Source organism: Dama dama, chromosome 22 (genome assembly GCF_033118175.1).
Source record: "Dama dama isolate Ldn47 chromosome 22, ASM3311817v1, whole genome shotgun sequence".
Classification (NCBI taxonomy): domain Eukaryota; kingdom Metazoa; phylum Chordata; class Mammalia; order Artiodactyla; family Cervidae; genus Dama; species Dama dama.
The window spans coordinates 40962897-40983093 of record NC_083702.1 but is presented as its reverse complement, the minus strand read 5'-3'; the positions used below and the strand labels follow the sequence as shown (position 1 = coordinate 40983093).

The window sequence follows — 20197 nt, the reverse complement described above, 5'->3', positions numbered from 1 at the left end:
GTACCAGGTACCGGGGTCCTAGTGCCGCTCGGATGAAGTAGAGTCCGGGGAGCCCGCCCCTCCAGTTATCTCCCAAGCTTGCACAGCTAGCTCATGTATCTGAAGAAGAAAACTTCTCCAACAGTGGCTCTTTGTCTTGCATCAGAACCTTTTAAAGGATTTGTTTAAAAGGGACTGAAGAGCACCGCCTACAAAATTACCCATTCAGTAAGTCTAACTCCGGGCTGAAAATGTATATTTCTAACAAAGGGGAACATCCTTTAACACAGAGAAACTTTCTCAAAGGAAATAGACTCTTTTTGCCTGAGGATTTCTATAGATCAAAGTTGTGAAAATTAATACAGTAAAGGGAAACCTCACCAAAATAGAGTTGAGAGGCCAGAAGGGGGAGCTGTCATGCAGCACGGTATCACTCTCAGTAAATTACAGAAAGAATTGTCAATTACAGGGCCCAACAGGAAAAGATGTAAGCTGTCCAACAAACTTTTTGACCAACCCATACATTGCGGCTCATAAAAGAAATAGACTACCCCACAACTCAGCCAATGAGAAACTGTCACCCTCACTTTTCCCCAGTGAAATTTCCTTCAAAAGAACTGCTCCCAAACTCCGCCTTTTTCTCCATAAAGTAACTTTGCTTTGTTTGTTGGACTATGGCTTTTGCTATAGTTTGCTTGACCCAAATTGCAGTTTAGTTACCAAATGCATACTGACACTGCCTGCTGCATGACTGGCCAATAAATCGAGGGGCCAGTTGTTGGAACAAGGAATAGCGACTTTATTCAGAAAGCCAGCAGACAGAAAAGATGGCAGACCAATGTCCCAAAGAAACATCTTAAATCTAAATTAGAATTCAGGCTTCTTTTGTACTAAAGGGGGAGGGAATGTGGTTGGCTGTTGCAGGTATGAAGGTGTGACCTTCTTGGTGCAGGTCATACCCCCAAGGTGATGTGATAACCTTCTGCTCCTGTAGCTATCCACATAGGTCTGGTTATGACGGTCCTGTAAACATAAAACAAGACAATTGTTATTCTGTTATGCAACTTTTTATCTCTGCATAAAAGAAAATTGGGCTTCCCTGGTGGCTTAGTGGTAAAGACTTGCCAGCCAATGCAGAAAAACCAGACTTGATCCCTGGGTCAGGAAGATCCACTGGAGAAGGAAATGGTAACCCACTCCAGTATTTTTGCCTGGGAAATCCCATGGACAGAGAGCCTGGTGGGCTACAGTCTATGGGGTCATAAAAGGGTAACACTTAGTAACCAAACAACAATAACAACAAATGAAAACTGTTACACATTTAAAGGTTAAGCCTGGAGGCAGAGCCTTGAGAATGGACTATCATGTACATTTCAGGCTACAGGCAACATTCTTTTGGACAAAGCTGCAGAACCAGCATGACTAAGCACCAGCAAAAGGTCAGAGCTAAAGGAACAGATCCAGTATGGAGTCAGGTTTGTTCTTCTGTGTTACAAGTCTCCTGATATTCTAGAATAGACCCATTTTTAGCTGGGAAAATAACTTTCATTTTTAAAGTGAACGAGGTAAACAAGAAATCCAACCTGAGTGAATAAGAATGAGAAAGGGCAGAGGTGCTTAGTTTTTGCAATATACAAGAAAGGGTATTCCTTTGCTCTCATGACTCCACCACTCACTAGACATACAGCTTTGGGGAAATTACTTAACCTGTTTCTGCTCAGTTTTCTCATCTGTAATTGAGAATAACATTAATATTTACTTCAGGATTGTTGGGATACTTACATCAACTAACATATGGCTAAAAGCAGTTCCTGGAATATGGGGTGGTATACTTGGGTCACATAAGTGGTTTTCTAGAACCTAAGCCACACAAGTCAGCAAACAGAAATGAACCCAAGAAACAAGGTGTTTTGTTTCAGGAAAGTCTGACACAGATCCCACTCCTATAGAGCCCATCTCTCTGTTATTGATGAGTTGTGTCCAACTCTTGCGACCCTGTAGACTGTAACCTGCCAGCCTCCTCTGTCCTTGGGATTCTCCAAGCAAGAAAACTGGAGTGGGTTACCATTTTCTTCTCCGGGGGATCTTCCTGACTCAGGAATTAAACCCACGTCTCCTGCATTGCAGGGAGATTCTCTACCGACTGAGCTACAAGGGAAGCCCCCTATAGTGCCTAAGGAAGGAAGCCTAAGGAAGATATTAGTCCAGCAAGATGTAATGCCCAAGAAGCTACAACTCTATTTGAGATGGAGTTACTGATCTCTGTGCTGTGTATCCTTGCCTGTGTTTGTGCTGACTTTCTCCTGTCTCCTTTAGACAATGAAAGCCTGTCTGATTTTCCAAAGTGTAGTCTTTTTCCACCACTCCTAGAAGTACAACTGACGTTTGTCAATACCACAGCCCTAAAGGGTCACCAGCAAGAAGACTTGCATGGGGAGGACACAATCTCCAGGACCTGAAAGTTGTTTAATCAAGACTATAAGTTGCCTTCTCTTTAAGACATTTATAACTCAGTATGCCAAATGAATAACTTTGTTATCTGACTGGTCAGGCTGGGGAAAGATCCCTCAAAAGATTAGATTCTTCTATACTGTGTGCCCTGTCATAAATTACAGATCCTCTCCCTGTGTTTTACAATATTCAAAAGAAAGTCTCTCGAGTCAAATTACTTTGGCTATAGATATTATCTCAGTCTTTCAAGCACATAATACTTAGACTCAAGGCTTGTTAATGCCTTCACTTAAAAAACATGTTTTGGAAAAGTGCATGACATCATTAGCAAGTCTATAGTAAGAAATTTCTAAAAAATAAAGATGCCTATTATTCATTTAAGAGATAAATGAGGTCATTGATTTTCTTTTCTTGTGAATAGTCATTGAGTTGTGTCTGACTCTTTGCGACCAAACAGACTGTAGCCCACCAGGCTCCTCTGTCCATGGGGATTCTCCAGGCAAGAATACTGGAGTGGGTTGCCATGCCCTCCTCCAAGAGATCTTCCCACCCAGGGATTGAACCCAGATCTCCTGCACTGCAGGCAGATTCTTTACTGCCACCAGGGAAGCCCTGGTTGTCCCCAATAATCTGTTCTTCCTCATTAGTAGTATTTAGGTACCAGGTCACTTTCCAGAATACATTCCCCAAGCCTCCCTTGCAGCTAAATATTGCCACATTTCAGATCTCACAATGACATATGAGCAAAAAATGTTGTATGCAACTTCTGTGCAAAGGAATGTCTACCTTGAAATTCCTCTCTCTAATTTGTTTATGCTGGAATGTAGAAATGGCAGTAACCTAATTTCAACCTCAGAAAGGAAAACTGTTCCTTTTGTCTCTCTTTTTATCTTTTATATTTTGTCCTACCTCCTTTCGAAGACGATGGGCTGCTTTTCTGGGCACCTGATGTCTTCTGCTAGCGGTCAGAAGTTGTTTTGTGAAGTTTGCTCAGCGTTCAAATGTTCTTTCAATGAATTTGTAGGGGAGAAAGTGGTCTCCCCATCCTATTCCTCCACCATCTTAGCTCCTCTCCCCAAGGAAAACTGTTCCTAAAGGCAAAAATTCTTTTCCTTTCTTGTGCCATAAGTTTCTCTGGCAGTTTGGTGGAGCCTATAGACTCCTTCATAGAATAATGTTTTGGAATGCTTAAAATAAAATATATACAATTACAAAAGAAACGAATTGAGTATAAAAACTTAACAAAATATTTTAAAAAACAAATGTGTGATATGATAATGTTTCTGTATTAACAAAATAAATGAGATCTAGTAGCGGACCTAATAGCAGCTGTGATTTTGAAAGTGATGGACATAAAAGCCATTTAAGATTATCTGCATTAACACTAATAACATAAGAATACCTGTGATTTCTCTGGTGAAAAAACATTAATAGTGCTATATTTCTGTGGCTTTGTTGCCAACATTTACATCTGAAGGAAATGGTATCTTTCCATAAAATGCTTAGTGAAAATAAAGTTAATTGTCTGCCATCCAAATTCATGGTATTCCTGAATTCTGTCCATTGATGTGGTAAGCATAAGTTTGGACCATATGACTTTCACCTCCTGGTGTTACTCCATGGTTATTATTCAGTTCAGTTCAGTCTCTCAGTTGTGTCTGACTCTTTGCAACCCCATAGACTGCAGCATGCCCGGCCTCCCTGTCCATCACCAACTCCCGGAGTTTACTCAAATTCATGTCCATTGAGTCAGTGATGCCATCCAACCACCTCATCCTCTGTTGTCCCCTTCTCCTCCTGCCTTCAATCTTTGCCATCATCAGGGTCTTTTCCAATGAGTCAGTTCTTTGCATCAGGTGACCAAAGTATTGGAGTTTCAGCTTCAGATCAGTCCTGCCAATGAATATTCAGACCTGATTTCCTTTAGGATGGACTGGTTGAATCTCCTTGCAGTCCAAGGGACTCGCAAGAGTCTTCAACACCACAGTTCAAAAGCATCAATTCTTTGGTACTCAGCTATATTTATAGTCCAACTCTCAAATCCATACATGACTACTGGAAAAACCATAGTTTTGTCTAGATGGACCTATGTTGGCAAAGTAATGCCTCTGCTTTTTAATATGCTGTCTAGGTTGGTCATAACTTTTCCTCAAAGGAGCAAGCATCTTTTAATTTCATGGCTGCAGTAACCATCTGCAATGATTTTGAAGCCCAAAATAATACAGTCTGTCACTGTTTCCACTCTTTCCCCATCTATTGGCCACGAAGTGATGAGACCAGATGCCATGATCTTAGTTTTCTGAACGTTGACTTTTAAGCCAACTTTTTCACTCTCCTCTTTCACTTTCATCAAGAGGCTCTTTAGTTCTTCTTCACTGACACCACAAGGGTGGTGTCATCTGCATATCTGAGGTTATTGATATTTCTCCTGGCAGTCTTGATTCCAGCTTGTGCTTCATCCAGCCCAGCATTTCACATGATGAACTCTGCATATAAGTTAAATATGCAGGGTGACAATATACAGCCTTGACATACTTCTTTCCCAATTTGGAACCAGTCTGTTGTTCCATGTCCAGTTCTAATTATTGCTTCCTGCATACAGGTTTCTCAGGAGGCAGGTCAGGTGGTCTGGTATTCCTGTGTTTTCAAGAATTTTCCAGAGTTTATTGTGGTCCATATAGTTCAAGGATTTACATAGTCAATAAAGCAGAAATAGATGTTTTTCTGGAACTCTCTTGCTTTTTCAATGACCCAACAGATGTTGGCAATTTGATCTCTGGTTCCTCTGCCTTTTCTAAAACCAGCCTGAACTTCTGGAAGTTCGCAGGTCACATATTGCTGAAGCCTGGCTTGGAGAATTTTGATCATTACTAGCGTGTGAGATGAGTGCAATTGTGCAGTAGTTTGAGCATTCTTTGGCATTGCCTTTCTTAGGGATTGGGATGAAAACTGGTGTTTTCCAGGCCTCTTCTTAATATCTTTTGCTTCTGTTAGGTCCATACCATTTCTGTCCTTTATTGTGCCCATTTTTGCATGAAATGTTCCTTTGGTATCTCTTATTTTCTTGAAAAGATCTCTAGTCTTTCCCATTCTATTGTTTTCCTCTATGTATTTGCACTGATCACTGAAGAAGGCTTTCTTATCTCCGCTTGCTATCTTTGGAACTCTGCATTCAAATGGGTATATCTTTCCTTTTCTCCTTTGCCTTTCACTTCTCTTCTTTTCACAGCTATTTTTAAGGCTTCCTCAGACAACCATTTTGCCTTTTTGCATTTCTTTTTCTTGGGGATGGTCTTGATCTCTGCCTCCTGTACAATGTCATGAACCTCCATCCATAGTTCTTCAGGCACTCTGTCTAACAGATCTAATCCCTTGAATCTATTTGTCACTTCCACTGTATTTGCTTTGGCTCTATCTCTTCATCTTTCTGGAGTTATTTCTCCACTGATCTCCAGTAGCATATTGGGGCACCTACCGACCTGGCTGCGTGGTGCAGGAGCAGCGGGATTTGATTTAGATCATACCTGAATGGTCTTTTCATACTGTTCATGGGGTTCTTAAGGCAAGAATACTAAAGTGGTTTGCCATTCCCTTCTCCAGTGGACCACATTCTGTCAGACCTCTCCACCGTGACTTGTCTGTGTTGGGTGACCCCACATGGCCTGGCTTAGTTTCACTGAGTTAGACAAGGCTGTGCTCCATGTGATCAGACTGACTAGTTGTCTGTGATTGTGGTTTCAGTCTGTCTGCCCTCTGATGACCTCTCTCAGCGCCTACCATCCTACTTGGGTTTCTCTTATCTTGGACGTTGGGTATCTCTTCACGGCTGCTCCAGCAAAGCATAGCCACTTGTCTTTACTTTGGACATGGGGTAGCTCCTCACAGCCACCACTCCTGACCTTGGATGTGGGATATCTCCTTTCTTCTGATCCTAAGCCGCACAGCCGCTGCTCCTGCACCACGCAGCCAGGTCGGTAGGTGCCCCAATATGCTACTGGAGATCAGTGGAGAAATAACTCCAGAAAGATGGAGAGATAGAGCCAAAGCAAAAGAACACCCAGTTGTGGATGTGACTGGTGATGGAAGAAAGGTCTGATGTTGTAAAGAGCAATATTGCATAGGAAACCTAGAATGTTAGGTCCATGAATCAAGGCAAATTGGAAGTGAACAACAGGAGATGGCAAGAGTGAACATCAACATTTTAGGAATCAGTGAACTAAAATGGACTGGGATGGGTGAATTTAACTCAGATGACCATTATATCTACTACAGCAGGCAAGAATCCCTTAGAAGAAATGGAGTAGCCATCAGAGTCAACAAAAGAGTCTGAAATGTAGCACTTGGATGCAGTTTCAAAAATGACAGAATTATCTCTGTTCATTTCCAAGGCAAACCATTCAATATCACAGTAATCCAAGTCTATGCCCCAACCAGTAATGCTGAAGAAGCTGAAGTTGAATGGGTCTATGAAGATCTACAAGACCTTCTAGAAGTAACACCCCAAAAAGATGTCCTTTTCATTATAGGGGACTGGAATGCAAAAGTAGGAAGTCAAGAAACACCTGAAGTAACAGGCAAATCTGGCCTTGGAGTACAGAATGAAGCAGGGCAAAGGCTAATAGAGTTCTGCCAAGAGAATGCACTGGTCATAGCAAACTGAATGGTGTAGTGGTTTTCCTTACTTGCTTCAATTTAAGTCTGGTTGGTTATTATTCAGTTCAGTTCAGTCACTCAGTCATGTCCGACTCCTTGAGACCCTATGAATCTTCGCAGCACGCCAGGCCTCCCTGTCCATCACCAACTCCCGGAGTTCACTCACACTCATGTCCATCGAGTCAGTGATGCCATCCAGCCATCTCATCCTCTGTCGTCCCCTTCTCCTCCTGCCCCCAAGCCCTCCCAGTATCAGGGTCTTTTCCAATGAGTCAACTCTTCGCATGAGGTGGCCAAAGTATTGGAGTTTCAGTTTCAGCATCAGTCCTTCCAAGGAACACCCAGGACTGATCTCCTTTAGGATGGATTGGTTGGATCTCCTTGCAGTCCAAGGGACTCTCAAGAGTCTGCTCCAACACCACAGTTCAAAAGCATCAATTTTTCGCTGCTCAGCTTTCTTCACAGTCCAACTCTTACATCCATACGTGACCACTGGAAAAACCATAGCCTTGACTAGCTGGACCTTTGTTGGCAATGTAATGTCTCTGCTTTTTAATATGCTATCTAGGTTGGTCATAACTTTCCTTCCAAGGAGTAAGCATCTTTTAATTTCATGGCTGCAATCACCATCTGCAGTGATTGCTTACATTCAAAAGGGACTTTGCCGATATGACTAAAATCACTAATCAGCTGACCTTAAAATAGGCAGATTGGCTTAAGTTATCTGGATCTAGGTGCACCAGCCCAGCATAATCATTTGAACCTTAAAACCCAAACAGTGAGGATAGGAGAGGAAGCCAGAGAGAGGTGGCACAGGTTGTGGTGGTGGGTGGTTTATTTGCTAAGTCATGTCCGACTCTTGTGACGCCATGGACTGTAGCCCACCAGGCTCCTCTGTCCATGGGATTCTCCAGGCAGGAATGCTGGAGTGTGTTGCCATTTCCTTCTCTGGCACAGGGAGTATGTGAGAATGAAAGCATGAGGAGGGCTCAGCTGTTGCTGGTTAAATATGGAGGGGCCAAGTGGAAAGCATGAGAAGGAAACAAATTATGCCAACAACCTGAAAAGCTTGGAGATGAAACTGTGAGATAACAAGTAGGTGTTATTCAAAGCAGCTGAGATTGTGGTGATTTGTTGTGTCAGCAACAGAAAATCAATATAATGGACTCCATGTTATAACCTCTGCCCAAGGGAATCTTTAAGGAACAAAATAGAAGTAAACTAGGTACTGAAAGTTCTGTAAAGAAGAGCTTTCCACCAGCTGGGGGACCAGCTACACTATTACTATTGTTGTTTAGTTGCTCGGTTGTATTCAGCTCCTTTGTAACTCCATGGACTGTAACCCACCAGGCTCCTCTGTCCATGGGATTTTCCAAGCAAGAATACTTGAATGGATTGCCATTTCCATTTCCAGGGATCAAACTGGCATCTCCTGCATTGGCAGGTGGATTCTTTATCACTAAGCCAGCCACCAGGAAAGGACTATTACAGAGAAAAAAAAAATTTCTCTCATTTATAAGTTGATTAAAGTTCTGGTTATGAAACAATATTAGTTTACATGAAGTGTGTAATGAAGAAAGTGTCCAGACCAAGTCTTGAAAAATTCTAGTGTTTAATAGAAAGGGAGGAAGATATACCTTAAAGAGAAATGGGAACAGCCAGAAAAACAGAAGGAAAACCAGAAGAATACTCACAGAGGCGAGAGAGAGAGCAGTTCACGTAAGTAAAAAAAAAAAAACTTTCAGTCCTCTTAAAGATCAATTTAAGAATAAACTGGAAAATATTCTTTGGATTTGACAAGAAGTGGAATAATTGGAGACCTGAGCCTGGAAATGCAAAGGACCAAGAACAATGAAAACAGTCCTGAAGAACAGTTAAAAAGGACTTTCACAACCTGATTTAAAGACATGCTATATAATAACCAAGAAGTGTGGTATTGGTGTAAGTATAAACCACTAATTTCCCCTAATCCATGTGTACATCAGTACTTTTATCCATGCTCATTTAACCATATATTAATATACATATACAGAGATATTACCATTTTATTAAATAGAACATGGTTCACTTTTCTCTGATTCTTACTTTATTCAACAAGCCATAGCAATCCCTCCAGGTTATAGTAATAGCTCTAAGTCATTTTTAATAATTACCTAAAATTCATTATTATTCTAATGAAACTTGTTTGTTTCCAACTTTTGCCACCTGTGAACAATCCACAAGTACTAGAACAATTCCCAGGAAGAGAATTGCTAGGACGGACTGTAATTTCAATATAACAGATATTGCCAGATTACTTCCTTTAAAGGCTAGAACAGTTTTCAGTCGTGCCAAGAAAGTTATTCTTTCCCTATGATTGACAATAGGTATTAACGTCTCAATCTAGGTAAAGTGATCTCATTGTTGTGTGTATTTGAACAGTCAAAAAGATCTGGTGAGTTGAAATACCAACTGGAAAACAAAATTCAAGGTTAATTTGGAAAACAAAGAACAAAAACGTGAGAAGGTAGCCACAGGATTCAGCAATCAAAAAGGAAACTAGCCCAGCAATTCAGGTGCTAAAAGCTTTGAGTCTTGGAGACTGATGCTGCTAATCAATTAACTCTTTGTTGAAGCTACTATTCTTTAAAGATTCATGATTAAGGAGGATAAATTCAACTTGGTTGTTAAAGACCTTACTTTAACCCCATTCTGTCAGTGGTGATATCCAAGGTGAGACTGAAGGACGTGAGTGGCCTTCTCGTGTCCTTGTCCCCACAGTGGTTCCTCCTTACCCCTTCTTGCACATGACCATAACCCTTACCTATCACCGCCCCCCAATTCCTCTTGACCAAACAGTGGCTACCAATACTTAAGAATCATTCCTTTTTCTCAAGGACCCATCTTTGGCCATCTGTTTCTCAAATTGGCTAAATTTCAATGGGCCCCTCTTACTAAAATGCCATCCTTGCCCACACCCAGCATTCTTCAATACAAGTTTATGCAAACAGTGTTCCGGCCCATTTTCAAAATGTAAGGTACAGTTCCGGTGAGGCAGAAAAGGAAAGACGACCTCAACAGAAGTAGGTTACCTTTATTCAGGCAAGGAGGGGCGACAGTCGGCCTAACGACCAGGCTGAGCGCCGAAAGGGATCAGGGAGGCTTCATACTTATAGGGAGGTTTGTGGAAGCGATAAGGGAAACGTCAATCAGGCGGGATATTTTGAATATTCTTTGTTGAGATGACGCTTGTAGTTGGGCAGGGGGTGATAAGTCTTCTTGGTGGGTGTAGGGGGTGGTAGGTTTCCGGACAGGGGGTGATAAGTCCCAGATAGATGCAACTGGCCTGGAGCATCAGGATGGAACTAAAATTATGCTTTGTTTTCTCCGAAGTTAGATGATTCAGCAAGGGGCCTTTGAGACTGTTGTTCTCTTTTCTAGGCCCAAAAGACTCCTTCACTAAAATTGTGGCACTTCAGTTCCAATGAGGACTGGACTCTTTGCTACTCAGACCCCGGCCACAAGAAGGAGAAAAGAACATGCCTGAGACCCCTTTTTCCTCCCTTCACATTGCAAGGAGCCCTGCTCCTGATCTGCTGTCTGTATCGAAGCACCACCTAAAACTTTATTCTTTTTATTATCTGTGATGCAAGCCTCCTGATTTGTTTTCACTATTTCAGGTTCTCACAGATGAACTGGGCTGATAGCTCCAAGACACCTTCCTGGCCCACTTATTCTTTTTTGCTCTTGTCATTTGAAAATGGGATCAAAATTGTGGGGGCAACAAGTATTCAATATTGGAAGCTCTGGCAGGATCTTACCAAGGACACTTTCTTTCTTTCCTTTTGGTTGCAGCACATGCATCTGGGATCTCAGTTTCCTAATCAGGGATCGAACTCATGCCTCTGCAGTAGAAATGGGGAGTCTTAACCACTGGACCACCAGGGAAGTCCCTCACCAAGGACACTTCAGAACTTCAGCGGTTATTCTGGGGCAATAAGACAATTCATTTGCTTGTTACCTTAGAAACAGTGGTTGAAAGATTCTAAAAATTTAACCATTTGCATTTTCAAATGAGCATTGTTAGTAAGGAAGGGATGGGATTGAACCAGATTGTATCATATCTTGCAGAAGTAGAATAACAGGTAATAAGAGAAATATCATAGTAGCATGCACTGGACAAGCTTATTTCAGAACTCTGTGTTCTCTTTGCTGATGACTGGGGGAAAGATAAGCTATGGGTTCCTTGGTGTTCCTGTGGAAACAAAGAATAGATCTCAGCAATTAATGATTTTAAAAGGAACAAAGAACAAGAGCAAATGACTATTAGCAGGAAAGAGAAGTAGCCACAGCAAAGATAATAAATCAGTCATAAAGACTTCTAGTTCTGTTTCAAAGGCAAAGATCAGTCTGAAGCACATTCACAAGCTGTTTTGCAGGATCCAAACCCCCCAGAGCACTTAACCACCAGACTAAGTGGAGCCTAAGGATTGATGATGCTGACCTTTGCTGACCCTCTTGACTTCTCTCAATTAGATGCCTGGATTTTGTCAACCTAGAGTAAACTTTGCCTCATTTTAAAGTTAAAATCTCCACCCCAAGGGCAGGGATAGCTGCTGTGCTTTAAACAGCAACATCTGTTTGAGCCTGTTGTCACACTGCACAATCACCTCTAGAACTCCACCTCTAGTGGAAGATCACACTCATCCTTTCTTGAATATGCAGATGCCCTTAGCTTAGAACTTCCTGATCCTGCTGTTTGGAGAGACAGTGCTTTGAGAGCTATTTCCTCACCTCTTTACTTGTCACAAGTAATAAATCTGCTTTGACAGAAAGTACTTAGCGTGTTTGTTGGCACAGACTCACTGAGTCTGGCAACAGTATGAAGAACCCTCTAAAAGAAAATTCCAAAATTCCTGCCATTAATGATGCCTCAGGAAAGGCTAATAAACATGTGGGAGATCTAAAATCCAATATTAAAATCTCTTCTCTTTCTTCTGATCCAAACCTAAATTGATTTTCCTCCTTGACCCCTGTACCTCCTCTTCCTCCTACCTCTCATTCTGCTCATCCTCATTTTCCTGTACCTTCCCTAGATTCTCTTCCCTTCTCTCCATTGCTCCTTTTTAAACATATCCCTTTCACCAAACAATGTCCCTTCATGTCTTATATCAGAGGTAACGATGATGACCAAGTGTGCTGACCTCACAGCTTTAAGCTTGGTCAAGATCAGGTTTGCATAATGTCATTAACAACTATCTATGGAGAAGAAGGATCTTCCCTGGTGGTTCAGACGGTAAAGCGTGTACCTACAGTGTGGGAGACCTGGGTTCAATCCCTGGGTCAGGAAGATCCTCCAGGAGGACCCCTGGAGAAGGAAATGGCAAACCACTCCAGTACTCTTGCCTGGAAAATCCCATGGACGGAGGAGCCCGGTAGGCTACAGTCCACCAGGTCTCAAAGAGTCAGACATGACTGAGTGACTTCACTTTCACTTTCACTTTATGGACAAGGAAATGGCAACCATTACAGGATCCTTGCCTGGGAAATCCCATGGACAGAGGAGCCTGGTAGGCTACAGTCCATAGGGTCGCAAAGAGTCCGAGGTGACTAAGAAACTAAACAACAACGGATGCAGTGCGAGCAGTCCCCCTGTACCAGACAGGGCCCAGATGGGGCTCATCTTTCTGGTAGAACTCCAAGAAAGCTAAGAATTCTAAATTAATTAAAACTGCCTTCTAGGTTATCAAGATGGAAAGGTGGAACAAGTTTCATGTCACTGTTCCCTGGCTTGGTTTACAATCTTTCAGTTCTGTAGAGGATGGTGTGGGGGCTCTGACTGTGTTCTCTGCCCAGGGCAGGGTCAGGTTTAGATTCTTCCAACTGAGTATAAAGAGAGGCCAGTGTCCTCTGATGATACCAGTTCTTGCTTACTGGGACTCTACTTGTGCCAGCTACTCACTTTTTCTCTAACCCTCAAGATAACCTTGAAAAGGTAAAGTTTTATCCCTTTCCACTGGAGGAAGTTGAGGCTCAGAGAGTGAGGTCACTTGCGGAAAGCCACGTGGCTGGAAGTGGCTGTGGTCAGGCCTTCCGCCAGATCCCACCTTGGCTGCCCCTACCCCAGGTTCTGGGCGAGGATGGCGAGCTATGGATGTGACACCTTACACTGTGCCCACCGCTCGGACAAGTCTGTGGCTTGACCCTCGGATGTCTGGGGACAAGGTCCCCTCCATTTGCTCACCCCTCCCCGGTGCTGCGGGATGCCCCCGGCCTCGCCCTGCTCTTGTGCATTGCAGCAGCCTCCCTGAGGGCCCCGCGCCCCTTACTAGGCACAGCAGCACTCAAGGGGCGTCGCGCACGCTTCCGATGCTGGAGATCTCGATGAGGGCCTGACCGATGAGCGAGGAGGAATATTGAGCTTCACTGCGCTTGCGATGAGCATAAATCCTAGGGCACAGAAGCACCTCAGCGCCGCCCCCACCCAGCCCAGTTCAGTTATACAGAGAGGTGGGGCAGTGGAAATCCTGCCCCAGGACAGCTGCTCCAAGGGCTGGACCAGAGTGGCTACTCCTTGAGGCAGCTTGACACACTTTTGTCCCCCTATCCCCATCCCTTTTAAGGACTGATACTGTCTTATCGCTCCGCGAGTGGACAGTGCTCTTTGCTGGGCGAGCAGCTCAGGAAGGCGCCTCAGTGTTCCTGCCGCTCACGGTGAGCAAGCCCGGAAGAGGCTGTGTGCCCTCCGGGGCCCTCCGCTGGCTCAGCCACCATCCCGAGGAGTGATCTGCCTTTTTTTTTCCCCCTGAAATTCACCTGTGTCTGTTGGAACGTACCCGGAAATGGAGGGGTGGTGTGCTCAACTCCTTGGAGCCGCCAGACCAGGAGACAGGAGGCAGTTCTCACCCACATTGCAGACGAGCAAATGGAGCCACACATCCGCCTTCCTCCCGCCCCCATGACTGCTTCCCTAGCGCCCACTTCCGTGAGTGCTGCCCCCAGCAGCTTTAGGACCAACCTGTCTGCATGTAATGGAAAGGAAAGGTTTTCTAAGAATGAACGCACCAAGGCTATTTTTTAAGGCTAACAGACAAGCATCATTAAACACCATTTCCCCCAGAACAGAGTTGGCCTTTCTATTGTCTGTCGCTGAAACTAAACAATGACAAAAACACCGGGTCCGTGAGCACACTCCGAAGCTGGGAGGGGCTCCTGCAGAGAGAGTAGGGGCCCTGTCAGGAGTCTGGCCAAGCACAGGGCTGGGTCCCCACAAACCCTGCAGCACCTTCTGCGGGACCATGTGGGGGTTATTTTGAATATATAAATGAATACTGTATGTATGTAAAATATATATATATATATATATATATATACACATATATATATATTTGCTATTAAAACAACAAAATGGTAAGTGTTTGAGAGAAAAAAAAAAGAACTGTCTAAATCCTCCTAAGGAAAGAGAGAAATTTCTCTTGTTGCTATTTAGTCGCTAAGTTGGGTCTGACTCTTTGAGACCCCATGGGCTGTAGCTATCCAGGCTCCTCTGTCCGTGGGATTTCCCAGGCAAGAATGCTGGAGTGGGTTGCCGTTTCCTTTTCTAGGGGATCTTCCCGACCCAGGGATGGAACTGCATTGGCATTAGCAAAGGAATTCTTTACCACTAAGTCACCAGGGAAGCCCTCTATGGAATGTCTAAACTCCACCAATTAGTTCATCTATTTATGAGACCCAGAGATGGGGAAACTCTAGTATAATGTGTAGGCCTTCTGTTATGCTCTCCAGATAGAAAGTTCTTGAATAATTGATTCTCTCCACTCGCTGATAGTATTATCACATGAGAGATGCAAGTTCTCAATGGATAAACTACAATTTTCAAGTCAAAGTTCTTTGTGTTAGTCATGACATCACCATATAAAATGGAAAGTATTTTTCACTTCAGAGAATGGAAACTCTTCATAACTTTACCTAGCTAATTACTAAAGCGTCATTTGGAAGAGTTCTTAATGCATGGGGCATGGTAGACATGGATTCCTAACTTTCTCTACTGGCTGCCTTTTTGTAAGATCTTGATTAGTAGACAGACCTGAATCCTTGCCCTGAATAGATTCACCACCCTCGGACTCCCTAATTATCATAAGCCCTTCTTTCTATTTGTACATAAAATACCAGGACAAATTCTAGGGCTCTTAACAATAGCAAAATGGAATCAGAGATCAGTTTATTATATCCCCCTATTTTGACCCTGTAGCAAAAGCCCATCCAACAATGTTGGGTGCAATGGCAGCAGCTGGAACTAAACTTTAGTACTTACATTCAACTTCATGGTCCCTGATGCAGTTCAGACCTTATTATATTTTTTGTTCGTCTGTTTCTTTTCTTGTTCAGACCCTGCTTTTTTAATTAATTAGTTAATTATGGGATAAGGGATATTTGTTGCATCATGCAGGATCTTTCATTGCAGTGCACAGATTCTCTAGTTGTAGCCCATGGGCCCCGGAGTGTGTAAATGCAATAGTTGCAGCACCAGCTTAGCTGCCCTGACACATGTGGGATCTTAGTGATTGAACTCACATCTGATGCACCGCAAGACAGATTCTTACTGGACCATCAGGGAAATTCCCAGATCCTATTTTTGACAAAAATACCTTTCATTTTTCTGCCTCTAGATTGCCATCCTAAAAAACCATCTCCTCTCCTCCTGCACGTATGTCATCCGTCGCAGAAATACGCTAGGCTCCACCGCTGTTCTGTCTCACTCTGGAAGGCAGACCTCACAACTGTCATGTGCTTATTTGGGAATTTACCTGCCTCATTCTGACTTCTTTGAAACTCCTTTAAACGTCCACATCTGTGTGGATGGGCACTAGTTGAGTACCTTTGGTATTCAAGGATGCAGTCAAGCTAGACATGCTGGCACAACGTACTCAGGCTTGCTTTCCCAGTGGCTCAGCGGTAAAGAATCCGCCTGCAGTGCAGGAGCTGCAGGAGGCATGGGTTTGATCCTTGGGTCAGGAAGATCCTCTGGAGGAGGGCATGGCAACCCACTCTAGTCTTCTTGCCTGCAGAATCCCGTGGACAGAAGAGCCTGGCAGGCTACAGTCCATAGGGTTGAAGAGAATTGAACATTTAAGTCTTAGTGACTTAGCATGCACTCAAAACCTCTCTCTACCAGAGGCCAAATCTGCACAAGAGTTTGACAGTCTTTTCTGAAACAAATTATGTTATATGATAAAAATTACATTTTTGAAGTACCCTGGAGGCTCAGTAATTAGGACTCTGGGCTTTCACTGTTGGGGCCAGTGGCCCAACACCCTGATCAGGGTGTTCCTGATCCCACAAATCATGTGGCATGACCCCAAAAAACAAAAATTATATCTTTTGAAGAAATAATATTTGTTTTCTTAACTAAAAATTCATTAAATAGAACAAAGAAGGTAATGGTTTTTGCTATTTTAAGGCCCCAGATTTCAAAATAAAAGAATGCTGAATGTTATGTTGTGTTTTTTCCTCCAAGTTTTCAGTTTCAGACCAAAGTAGACAGGATCATAAACAATATAAGTAGTATGATGTCTTTGTAGTATGTCAACTTAGCTAAGTTAAAACCAACTTTCCCTAAATTTCTTTCCCTGCATGATTCTGAGTTACAGCTGGCCACAGGAGACGCATGAGCAATTTTTGGAAGGCCTGAGTGAATTAACTGTCATGTTTGTTCACATTGAAAGTCAGTATAATGTGTCAGGCATTGTCGTAGTGAGCACATATTGTCACTGATCTGCTAATGCACGTTGTGAGAGTTACAGTGGTACCCAACGCACAGTTCCTCACGCAAACCCATATCTCCTCATTCAACTTTTCCTAATCCTGGGTCAAATGCATAGGTAGTTTCATGGTGAAGGGCACTGGCTTCTCCTGCAGTTCACTCAACATCATGATTTACCCTTGTGGTTTCTAGTTTATCCTTATAGATTCTACTGCTTACTCATCCCTACTTTAATATCCAGCTCCCTTGGTTACTAGCCTGGATGACTTCAAGTCCTACACAATACAGAGCCAACAGCCTTGCACAGACTTTTCAATCAGCTACTAATTGTCTAAGGTCTAACACCTATAATAAATTTCTTATTGAATTATCCATGGTGTTTCTGCTTCTGTCTTCAAACTCTGCCTGATACAAGAGGTCAGTACACATATGCAAAAAACATCTTAAAAGATGTTTGCTCCTTGAAAGAAAAGCTATGACAAACCTCAGTTCAGTTCAGTTCAGTCACTCAGTTGTGTCCAACTCTTTGAGACCCCATGGACTGCAGCATGCCAGGCAAACCTAGACAGTATATTAAAAAGCAGAGACATTACCTTGCTAATAGAGGTCCAGATAATCAAAGCTATAGTTTTTCCAATAGTCCTGTGTGGATGTGAGAGTTGGAGCATAAAGAAGGCTGAGTGCCAAAGAACTGATGCTTTTGAACTGTGGTGTTGGAGAAGACTCTTGAGAGTCCCTTGGGCTGCAAGAAGATCAAACCGATCAATCCTAAAGGAAATCAGGCCTGAATATCCATTGGAAGGACTGATGCTGTAGCTGAAGCTCCAATACTTTGGCCACCTGATACAAAGAGCTGACTCATTGGAAAAGACCCTGATGCTGGGAAAGATTGAAGGCGGGAGGAGAAGGGATGACAGAGGACTCGATAGTTGGATGGTATCACCGACACAATGCACTTGAGTTTGAGCAAGCTCTGGGCAATGATGGACAGGGAAGCCTGGTGTGCTGTCCATGGGGTCACAAAGAGTTGGACATGACTGAGCAACTGAACAACAACAAAGAAGGGACATAAAATTACATTTGGTTCATTCATTGAGTGCTATGCGCCAGACATTTTACTAAGTGTGTCTTATCTCTTTTGATCTCTACTACAACACTATTTTCCAGATAAAGAAATTAAACTCGAAGAGATTAATAAATTTGCCCAAGAGCACACTGCTAGAATATCAAAAGCTGGGCAATTGAGAGCTTCTACTCAAAACTACTGTGTCATCCTGCCTCCCCAAGAGGCATAAACTCTGCACAGTGATTTCTGGACACAGAATGATAATTTCTTTTTTTACTTCATGGGTATTTTGACTTTATTCATTTTTGTTTTTTGAAACAGAATAAAGGAAACCTCATTTTAAATGGAGTTAAGGGGCCAGAATAGGGAGCCCTCTGCACTACCACTTGTCATCAATTACAAATCCCAACAGGAACCGTCAATTACAGATCTAAACAGGAAGAGTTCTTCTTGCCCAGGAATTAAGTCCAGCTGATGGGAAAAGCTTCGCCACCCTGATTCTTACTTTTTTCCAACGGACTTTTGTTCAAAACTACACCTCCCAACTTCCTCGTCTTTCTCTATAAAATAAAATTTGCTCTCCTTTGCTAATTGGGCTTATCTATGGTTTTTGCTATAAATTTCTTGTCTCTAATTGCAATTCCTCTCCTATTCTTGAATAAACCCATTATACTGGTCAAATAACTGGTTGTTTTATTTTGTAGGATAAAGGTTTGAAACGGATCAGAATATGACACCTCTAAATATGCCACATTGATATAAAGACTATTTTGAGCTGAAGACATTAAGAAACACTTCCACCCCCTACCCCCGCCCTCCCACCCCAACAGGGAGAAAAGAGTGCCAATTTGCATAAACAAATTCTTTCTAAAATAGCCTTTTTCTTTCATCAGTTTCACTTTCCTAGGAGTTTTTGTCCCTTGAAATTCAATCCTTCCCAGGCTCCACTTTTTTTGTTTGCTTGTTTGTTTGGCTACCCTAGTGGCATGTAGAATCTTAGATCCCTGACCAGGGATTAAACCCATACCCACTGGAAGTGCAGGATCTTAACCATTGGATAACCAGGGAAGTCCCTCAAACCCCCCTTTCTTTTGATGAAACTCCGCTTCTTTGAGTTTCACTTCTTTTCTGTGAACTCCTACTCACATTAAAAAAAAAATTTTTTTTTTTCTCCTGTTAATCTGTCTTTTGTTAGTTTAATTAGCACACCTCCAGGCAATAAACCTTTTCAAGTAGGGTTTTTCCTCTCACTGCCTTAAGTTAAACTAACTGTTTTCCAAGTAAACCATCCAAAGAAGTTGCTTTGATTAACAACACAGTACAGAAATGTCTTCCTAGTCAAAACTTGGAAAAGACCTGCTTTCTGTGTAATTCAATCACAGTTTAAAGCACTAACTTGCCCTGTTTTACAGACATAACTACCAAATGCTCATTATATGAGGTAAAATTCTCAGGTATGGGGAAGAACACAAACTACGTGTTTTTGTAAAAGCCACAAGAGACCAGCTTATTGCATCACACATCTTAAAAGAAGAGTCAGGACATGCTGAAACATGCTGTGTTTTGTTTGTACCACCATTTTCCTCCTTACAAAAATAATAGGACTTTCTGTGTCTGATCCCTGGTGTGGAAAGATTCCACATGCAGTGGGGCAGCTAAGCCAGTGAGCCACAACTACTGAAGCCTGTGTGCCTAGAGACAATGCTTCAAAACAAGGGAAGCCATCACAATGAGAAGCCCATGAACTAAAACTAGAGAGAAGCCTCCACTTACCACAGCTGGAGAAAGCCTGTGCACAGCAATGAAAACCCAGCACAGCCAAAAGTAAAATAAATAATTTAAAAAATAATAAATGCTCATTAGACAATGAGAAAAAAATTGTTTAATAAAATATTATTAATAATCTATTTCTCAAATATATATATTCATATACTGATTGATGAAGTAAAATTCATGTTTTAAGATGGGATAAGAAAATTAAGCAGAACATATTAGCTGTCTGTATTGGGCCTTCCCTAAATGTGCAGTGTGCATCAGCATTATACATTAACCAGACATCCTTAAAGGTCCAGTTCATCAGTGCATCAGCATTATACATTCAACCAGCATTATACATTCAACCAGACATCCATATATATCAATTTTTTCCCCTTCTTCTGACTCTAGAAACATAACTACTTATGTTGGGGCCAGTGTGAGGAAAACAGGAGAGACTCCATCTTGAAACCTGTCATCCACCTTAAAGACAGAATGTGAACTGGGCCTGAACCCTGCCTAAGAGTGAGGAAACTGTTGCTAGTGAAAAC

At 42.5% G+C, this 20197-nt stretch overlaps 1 long non-coding RNA gene across 1 annotated transcript; it reads left to right on the top strand.

Annotated features, from left to right (window-relative positions):
* The first annotated feature begins 64 nt into the window (after nt 1-64).
* LOC133043879 (uncharacterized) lies at nt 65-18309 on the top strand. Its single transcript, XR_009689778.1, has 3 exons — nt 65-207; nt 1357-1454; nt 18213-18309. It is a non-coding gene; the product is annotated as an uncharacterized LOC133043879 (long non-coding RNA).
* The last annotated feature ends 1888 nt before the right edge of the window (nt 18310-20197 follow it).